General features: G+C 41.0%; 1 pseudogene; it reads right to left on the minus strand.

The window, feature by feature from the left end:
• Positions 1 to 507: 507 nt before the first annotated feature.
• On the minus strand, positions 508 to 7,148 carry LOC131383026 (high mobility group protein B3-like; annotated as a pseudogene).
• Positions 7,149 to 9,839: the final 2,691 nt, after the last annotated feature.

Consider the following 9,839-nt stretch of genomic DNA (forward strand, 5'->3'; position numbering starts at 1 on the left):
ATATTTCATTGGCTAGAACTAGTCGTAGCCCAGCCTCCTAGGAAGAGGGTAGGTATAAAGGAAAGCATATGGGATAGTCAAAGAAAATTACCACTGCTGCCACACTTACTCACTAGTTGTGTGTCTGTGGCAAGGTACTTAACTTCTCTGTGTCTTCATTTCCCCGTCTGTTTTTGTTTGTTTGTTTTTATGGATGGAGTTTTGCTCTGTCATCCGGGCTGGAGTGCACTGGCATGATCATAGCTTACTGCAGCCTCAACCACCTGGGCTCAAGTGATCCTCTTGCCTTAGCCTTCTGAGTAGCTAGGACTACTAGCCTTGTTAATTTTTTTGTTTTTTGAAGGGCTATCTCACTGTGTTGTCCAGGCTGGTCTCCAATTCCTGGCTTCAAGCGATCCTCCTGCCTTGGCTTCCCAAAGTGCTGGGATTACAGGCATGAACCACTTTGCCTGGCCTCAGTTCCCCTATGCCCCGCTTTTTTTTTTTTTTTTTTTGAGACGAAGTTTTGCTTTTGTTTTCTAGGCTAGAATGCAGTGGTGCAATCTCGGCCCACTGCAACCTCCACCTCCTGGGTTCAAGCAATTCTCCTGCCTCAGCCTCCCGAGTAGCCGGGATTACAGGCGTCTGCCACCACACCCGGCTAATTTTTTGCATTTTTAGTAGAGATGGGGTTTGACCATGTTGGCCAGGCTGGTCTCGAACTCTTGACTTCAGGTGATCCACCCACCTCAGCCTCCCAAAGTGCTGGGATTACAGGCATGAGCCACCACGCCCGATCCCCATCTGTTAACTGAGGATTACAATAGTTCTTTTTAAAAACTTTTCTTTTTAAAAAAATTTAAAATTTTATTGTGGGTACACAATAGCTGTATACATTTATGGAGTACATGAGATGTTTTGATACAGGCATGTAATGTGAAATAAGCATGCCATGGAGCATGGAGGTGTCTATCCCCTCAAACATTTATTCTTTGAGTCACAAACAATCCAGCTACATTCTTTAAGTTATTTAAAAATGTACAATTAAGTTATTATTGACTATTGTCACCCTCTTGTGCTATCAAGTTGTAGGTCTTATTCATTTTTTCTATTTTTTTTTTGTAGCATTAACCACCCCCAACTTCCCTCAGCCCCCCACTATCCTTCCCAACCTCCGGTAACCATCTTTCTACTTTCTGTGTCCATGAGTTCTATTATTTTTAATTTTTTAAATTAAAAAAAAAATTTCTTGCCCCACCTAATGCCATCACGTTTTGATTTTTAGATCCCACAAATAACTGAGAACATGTGATGTTTGTCTTTCTGTGCCTAGCTTATTTCACTTAACATAACCATCTCCAGTTCCATTCATGTTGTTGCAAATGACTGGATCTCATTCTTATTTAACAGCTGAATAGTACTCCATTATGTATATGTGCCACATTTTCTTTATCCATGTTCCAGATCTTAGAGGAAAGACTTTCAGTTTTTCCCCATTCAGTATGAGACTAGCTGTGGGTCTGTTATAAATGGCTGTTATTATGTTGAGGTATGTTCCTTCTATCCCCAGTTTTCTGAGGGCTTTTATCATGAAGAGATGCTGAATTTTATCAAATGCTTTTTCAGCATCAATTGAGATGATTGTGTGGTTTTTATCCTTCATTTTGTTGATATGAGGTATCACATTGATTGATTTGCATATGTTGAACCATCCTTGCATCCCAGGGATAAATCCCACTTGGACATGAGGAATGATTTTTTTTCTAATGTATTGTAGAATTAGGTTTACTAGTATTTTGCTGAGGGTTTTGCATCAATATTCATCAGAAATATTGGCCTGTACTTTTCTTTTTTTAATGTGTCTGTGTCTGGTTTTGGTATCAGGGTAATACTGGCCTTGTAGAATGAGTTTGGAAGTATTCCCTCCTCCTCTATTTTTATGAATACTTTGAATAGGATTAGTATTAGTTCTTTAATCATTTGGTAGAATTGAGTAGTGAAGCCATCAAGTCCCAGGCTTTTCTTCAACAACCAATTTATGCCTAGTGTTCCATTATTGGAATGCTACGTTTGTAGGAGTTATTTATATCCTACTGCTCAAGGTCATCGTCAAGGTCTGATTTTTCACACACAAAAAATTTGCAACCTCTGGCATAAATGGGTTAATGGGAGACTTTTTATTATGGCTTTGATCTCGTTACTTGTTATTGGTCTGTTCAGGTTTTGGATTGCTTCCCAGTTTAATCTTGGTAGATGGCATGTATCTAGGAATTTGTCCATTTATTCTAGATTTTCCAGTTTATTGGCATATACTTGGTCATAGCAGCCACTAATGATCCTTTGAATTTCTGAAGTATCAGTTGTAATGTCTCCTTTTTCATTTCTGATTTTATTTATTTGTATCTTCTCTCTTTATTTCTTAGTCTGGTTAAAGATTTGTCAATTTTGTTTAACTTTTTTTTTTAAATGTAAGACTTTAACTTCAAAAACATTTTAGCATTCCAAACATACAAAAAAAAAAAAACAAAACTCAACGTTTCAAACGGTGTTGAAGTACAGAAAGTTCTTGAACTTTCATTGATGCAGTGGCTCTTCACTTTGCTAACAATGAAGAGTTCTACAGTTTGTTTAAAAAATAGTCCCAGCTACTCCAGAAGCTGAGGCAGGAGAATCACTTGAACCTGGGAGGTGGAGGTTGCAGTGAGCCGAGATTGCACTACTGCACTCCAGCCTAGGTGACAGAGCGAGACTCTGTCTTGGGAAAAACAAACAAAACAAACAAAAAACTTCTCATGCCAGCTGACCCCCCTTGTCCACAGCTAAGACAGCAGCAAAATGCTATGTCACAATATACAGAAACAAGACAACCTGAAGCTAAATGGATGCCCACTGCAGAGGCAACAGGTCCAGCCTCACAGTGCATGCCCTGAGCTATGGCCCCTCCAGAAGGCATCTTCCCCACAGCCTCAACCCCAGGCAAAGAGCTTCGAGAGTTTGTCCTGGTTGTTGTGTTCTTTTTACAAACTGTAGATATATACAGTTGATAACTTAGGTTTCCAGCCAATTACCATATAGTTAAGACCACCTTACAAATTAAAAAAAAAAAATACCAGAAACATCTTTAAATGCCTTGTCACACCAACTGCAAAGTGCAGAGTGAGGAGAACATGAGAGTGCCTTTCTATTTTAAAAATGTTTGGAAATATGTACAACTTCGATACAGTTTCAGGGTGCTCTGGACACCCATGGCCACTTCATGTAAACCACTGACAATTTCTAGAGCACTTTGAGAGACTACAATATGATCCTGATCAAATTTTGTAATTAAACCTGATGAGGGCAACAGACACTTCTCAAATAAGAAATGTGTCAATTATGGCCCTCCCCTACTCTAAGGTATTCACAAGGAGACAGATAAACAGGTTTTGTTTTTTTTCTTTAATTCATCCTCCTCCTTCTCCTCCTTTTCTCCCTCCTTGTCTTCTTCACCTTCCTCTTCCACCTTTTTCCGGGCAACTTTAGCAGGACACTTTGCACCATCAAACTTTCCTTTCGACTTAGAGTCAGCAAAATCCTTATCATACTTCTTCTTCAGCTTTGCCGCCTGACTGATGTAAGGCTGCTTTTCACTGTCATTTAAGTTACTCGACATCTCACTCAGCTTTTTTTTTTTTTTTTGCCACGTCTCCAATAGAGATGCCAGTGTTTGTGGATTTGATCTTGGAGCAGAATTCTGAACAGAACAGGAAGAATCCAGACGGTGGCATTTTGGGGGCATTAGGATCCTTCTTCTTCTTGCCTCCCTTAGCTGTTCCATAATCCTTCTTTTCCTGATCATAGTGCACTTTATCCACTTTTGCCATTTCATCAAATTTAGACTTATCTTTCCCATACATTGTCTTCCACCCCTCAGAGCACTTCTTGGAAAATTCTGCAAAATTGACAGGGACCTCTGGGTTTTTCTTTTTATGTTCTTCTCTGCACGTCTACACAAAAAGGCAGAAGCAGACATCTTGCTCTTTGGTTTCTTGGGGTCATCTTTAGCCATCCTGACTGTATTGTTCACTAGTCTCAATTTTGTTTAACTTTTTGAAAAACCAACTTTTTGTTTCATTAATCTTTTGTATTTTTTTATTTCAATTTTATTTATTTGTGTTCTGATCTTTATTATTTCTTTTCTTCTACTAATTTTGGGTTTGGTTTGCTCTTGCTTTTCTAGTCTTTTAAGCTGCATTGTTAGATTGTTCATTTGAAGTTTTTCCTCTTTTTCGATGTAGGCACTTTTAGCTATAAACTTCCCTCTTAGTATTGCTTTTGCTGTATCCCATAGGTTTTGTTATGTTGTTTTTCCATTATTATTTGTTTCAAGAAGGTTTTTCATTTCCTTTTTTCTTTTTCTTTCTCTCTTTCTTTACTTTCTTTCTTTTTTTCTTTTCTTTTCTTTCTTTCTTTTTTTTTTTTTTTTTTTTGAGATAGGGTCTAGCTGTGCCACCCAGGTTGGAGTGTGGTGGTGTGATCTCGACTCACTGCAACCTTGACATCCCACCTCAGCCTCCTGGGAATACAGAAGGAAATACAGGCACATGCCATCACACCCAGCTAAGTTTTGTATTTTTTGTAGTGACAGGGTTTTGTCATGTTGCCCAGGCTGGTCTTGAACTCCTGAGCTCAAGGGATTGGCCCACGTAGGCCTCCCAGAGTGCTAGAATTACAGGTGTGAGCCACTACACCCGGCCCAATTTCCTTCTTAATTTCTTCATTGACCCACTGGTCATTCAGCAGCAGATTGTTTAATTTCCATAAATTTGTATAGTTTCCAAAATTCCTTTTGTTATTAATTTCTAGTTTTATTCCATTGTGGTCAGAGTAGATGCTTGATATTATCTTAACTTTTTTGAATGCTTTAAGACTTATTTTGTGACCTAACATATGGTCTATCCTTGAGAATGATCCATGTGCTGAGGAAAAGAATGTATATTCTGCAGCTCTTGGATAAAATGTTCTATAAATATCTCTTAGATCCATTTGGTCTATAGTGCGGATTAAGTCTGATTTTTCTTTGTTGATTTTCTGTTTGGAAGATCTGTCCAATGTTGAAAGTGGTGTTGAAGTCTCCAGCTATTATTGTATTGGAGTCTATCTCTGTTTTTAGCTCTAATAATATTTCCTTTATATGTTTAGGTGCTCCAGTGTTGGGTGCATATATATTTGAAATTGTTGTATCATCTTGCTGAATTGACCCCTTTATCATTATATAGTGGTCTTCTTTGTCCTTTATAGTTTTTGTCTGATATAAGTATAGTGACTCCTGCTCTTTTTGGTTTCTATTGGCATGTAATATCTTTTTCCATCCCTTTATTTTCAGTCTGTGTGTGTCTTTATAGGTGAAGTGGGTTTCTTGCAGGCAGTAGATCAATGGGTCTTGTTTTTTCATCCATTCCGGCAATCTATGTCTTTTGATTGGAGAGTTTAGTCCATTTACATTCAATGTTATTATTGAAAGTAGGGACTTACTCCTGCCATTTTGTTATTTGCCTTCTGGTTGTTTTCTGGTTTTCTCTTCTTTCTTTCCTTCCTGTCTTCTTCTACTGAAGGTAATTTTCTCTGATTATATGATTTAGTTTCTTACTTTTTATTTTTTGTGTATCCATTATATGTTTCTTGGTTTGAGGTCACCATGAGGCTTGCAAATACTTTCTTGCCTGATTTTTAACTTTGTTTCATCAGTTATAGTTACATCTGTGAGAGCTACCACAAACTGAAGGTACTTTTTCATCAGAGTGGTTTGGTCAACCACCACCGCTCCTTGTGTTGCGACAAATGCCATTTTTCTTTTGAGCTGGTTTGTTTCTCGAGAAAAGTATCAGGTCCGTGAGTTCAGTCAGCCCCAACCTCAGTGGCCCGGCTCCCACAGCCCTAGCCTGTGACCCCCTGCTGAGCCCTCGCCTCTGTTGCTGCTCCACCTTGCACAGTCCCACCCCATACAAGAGTTCATTTCTTAAAGGGACACTGTCAGGATTAAATTAGTTTCTATATTTAAGTGTCTCAGAAAAGTGCCTGACACATAGAAATAGCTCAATACGGGTTAAAGATTATCAGTATTCTCCCACCCCTACTTAGGGTCTCTTCTGTACAAAAGATCTCATTGCAATACGAGTGAGGAGGTCAAACATCATTCAGTAATGTTCTGGTCTAGGACAAAATTAAGAACTGAGTAATTTTTGGCAAGTAGTTTAATATCTTTGAACCTCAACTATGTCTTCCATTAAAAATAGATTTCTGGTTACCTTTTAGGGTTCATGTGAGAGCTCAGTAAGAAAATGGTTGGTTAAGGCAGTTATGCCTACATTAAGCTATTTTGCCTACCACAGTGGTAAAAATGATGTACACATTTTAAAGATTTGCATCAAGATTAAAACCAAAAAGGGGTTTCTGCAGCTCATCTCCACTTAAGCGGGAATTTCGGGGTACCAAGACCACTCTTATCCCTAGTCCCTATTTCCTGACCTCTCCAGATCTGCCCACAGGGCCTCTCTGGCATCTTGACAAAAGCACTCATTTGGATGAGGTTCTTTGTTGCAGTTGCCTGTGGACACAGATGGTCTTTTCCAGCCAAAGAAAGACAGGAGAAGCACAGGCTCATGTGTGGCTGCATTGGTCTGCAACAAACAAGATTCATTCATTTGGTCCTTCATGCATTCTTTTTTTTTCTTTTCTTTTTTAAAATAAGACAGGGATCTCACTATGCTCCCCAGACTGGTCTCCAACTTCTGGGCTCAAGTAATCCTCCTGCCTCAGCCTTTCAAAGTGCTAGGATTACAGGTGTGAGCTACTAACCGTGGCCATACATTCTTTCATTCAATAAATATTTATCAGTGGCTTACTCTGTGCCAGGCCTGTGTGAGGACCTGGGGTTCAGAGGTGAACAAGGGAGATATGTCTCATGAAACTTATATTTTAATTGGGGTGGTGGGTGGCAACGGTTGAGGAATCAAGTCATATCTTTGGAAACTGGTAAGTATTAAGAAGAAAAGTAAAACGAGGCAATGCTGAGAGAGAGGCTCTAGAGATAGGGGAAGAGAAATGGCAACAAATTGGACGGAGTGGTCAGGGAAGGCCTCAAAGAGGAAGTGACTCAGGCAGCATCTGCTGTGAGACAGGAATCTGGCCCTGCAGCAACATGGGAACACAGCATTCTTGGCACAGAGGCTCTGGGATGGGAACGAGGAGGCCAGGGTGCCAGGAGCTTTGTGGAAGAGGCAGGCAGAAGCTGAAACTTGGGACCATCCTTTCTCACCTTGCATGGCCCAACAAGTCTGTGTAGGGCCTTTTCCAGGAAGGCAGAACCTACCCCTAGCTGACTCTGTGTCCCTTCCTGCGGTTGCCTCACTGGTCCAGTCTCACTAGTCCCTCTGGCTCCCTCTGGCTACTTCCGGCTTCCTCTGGCAACAGGCTACTGGGGGAGATAAGTGAGAATTGCAACATGCTGTCTCCTTACCCTCAAGGAACTAGGAAGATAGAATCTCTACGGACCCCACAAGATGACTGATACTACAGACTAGACAAGAGCACCAGGTGAGGGCTGAGGGGAAGTTTTGGGAGGTGTGCATGACCACTGAGAATGGAGGGAGGAGGTGTCAGGGAAGTGGGAAGAGCTCAACCTGAACAGAGGGTAAGAACGAGCTGGAGATGGGGTGTGGATGGCACTCCACATACGAGGAAGGTGGAGCAAAGGAGTCCTCATGGGAAAGAAAGGACCAGAGGACAATCATACTCAGATCAGTTTGTCTCGCCCTCGGGCTGTGTCACCAGAAATGGAAGAGAAGCTTGGAAAAGGCGAAGGAGACAATCTTGGGAAAGTAGTCAACGAAGTGGCGTGGAGCATTCTGGACACAAATGCCCAAAGACAGGAATGAGGACTCTGGAGCTACACTACTTGGCTTCAAATTTGAATTCTGTTGCTTCCTAATGCTGGAAACTTGACAAGTTATTTAACCCTCTGTGACTCAGTTTCTCCATCTGTAAAACAGTGATCATAACAGTACCAAATTCATTTTATAAAGTTTAAATGAGTGAATAGTTGCAAAGCACTTAGAATAAATAGTACCTGGCCCAGAATGATGTAAGTGTTGGCTAAATTAAATGAATGCTGGTGAGCAAGTGAGACTCTCATTCTGAAGGCAGTGGGAAGCTCTCAGATGTTTCTGGGCTGTGCCATGCATGGAGGAAAAGAGTGCTCTGCTCTAATTCATCTGGTGCAGGCTGGATTGGAGGTGGAGGGCCTGGGATCGGGAAAACAAGTTAGGAGTCTACTGCAATAGCCCAGAGATGAACACTGATTGGCTGGTAGTGGGGCTGCTGGGGAGAATAGAGGGGATAGAAGGCTGGAGGTTGCTGCTGAAAGAAGTGCTCCTAACATCTGGTGTCTGGAGACTGGACTGGGGCTAGTGGGGTACAGATGGAGGAAATGGAGGCCTTGAGCTTGAGTGATGGGGCGAATGTGGGGCTATGTCAAAGAGGGAAGCTGGAAAAGTCATCTGGTTTGGAGGAAGATGGTGCCAACACATGGACGTGTGTTGCCTTTGAGGCCATGGTGTGCCCACAGTGTTCTGGGTGTGATGTCATAGGGTCTGAGGAAAGGAATCGTAGGGTTTTGGATTCTGGCTCCTAGAGAGATGTGAGAATGAGAGTTTCAGCCCTGGCCTCTGCTAATCTGTACACCTGCACGTATTTGGAGCAGAGTGGGTAGGCTGGGGACAGGCAGTAAATATTTAATAAGGCTGAGTCCACACATCATCTGCATACTGTATTAAAAGGGCAGTCAGGAAAGGAAGACCCTGCTTGTGTCCACCACTCCCAGACACTCGGTAGTGACAGTGGTCAGTGCTCTCCTTATCCTCACCCCATTGCAGGGGAGAGGATCTCACAACCCAGCCCAAGGCTTACCACACTCCTCCGACTTCCACCTGGATGAGGGTCCCAGCTGGGGTCCAGAGACAGTGGTTGAGACCAATAGTATTTGACTACTGGTTTCTGTTAACAAGTGTTGACTGGGTACCTGCTTTGGGATCCAGTGAGCACAAAATATCCACTAACCAATCGATTTTTCGAGCATCTCCTCTGTTCAAGCTCTGCATAAGGCACGGGGCTCAAAGTAAAATTAAATGCTTGGTTCCAGAAACCACATTAGCCTGGGTTTTTGTTTTCCATTTCTAATTATTAATGACAGTAGCTTCAATATAGATATCAGAGAACTGCATCCTTCTAGTCATGAAAATCTTGTTTTAGCCTGGCTTTTAAATATAATCATTCCCTCCAATCTTTCCTATAAAGGGTTGTTAATTATATGAATTAATATATCTGTAAAATTTTATTGGGATTAGGTCCATAGCTTTCATTAGCTTCGTAAGGTTTTTTTTTAAAATCGTATTTTTCTTTTTTAGTTCAGAAAAGAGTCAAGAAGAAAATTAAAATGGCCCATATTCCTATTGTCCAGATAACCCCTTGTTTTCACTTTTTAAATGCATATGGAAAATAATTCATGTTCTAGAAAGACATAAAATGAGAAGCAAAATTCTGCCACTGCTCCCTCCCCTCTTCCGTTTCTCTTCCTAAAGGTTTGTGCTACTAATGGTTTCTTATATATCCCTCTAGAAAAAGCTTAGTGCATTTATCAGCATTATAAATGCATATGTACATCCTATTCTTAAAAGCTTCTCCCGGAGGTGAAGAACTATTGCTCTCTCTATGCTTGATTGTCTGTTTTTATGCTTTTTGCCCTGTTGATCTCCATTTTAAAAAATAACAGTCAGAGGAAACTCCTTTCTCTTTCTTTTTTCTTTCCTTCCCTCCTTCTTTCT

The sequence above is a fragment of the Hylobates moloch genome, unplaced genomic scaffold, assembly GCF_009828535.3.
Source record: "Hylobates moloch isolate HMO894 unplaced genomic scaffold, HMol_V3 SCAFFOLD_3, whole genome shotgun sequence".
Classification (NCBI taxonomy): Eukaryota; Metazoa; Chordata; class Mammalia; order Primates; family Hylobatidae; genus Hylobates; species Hylobates moloch.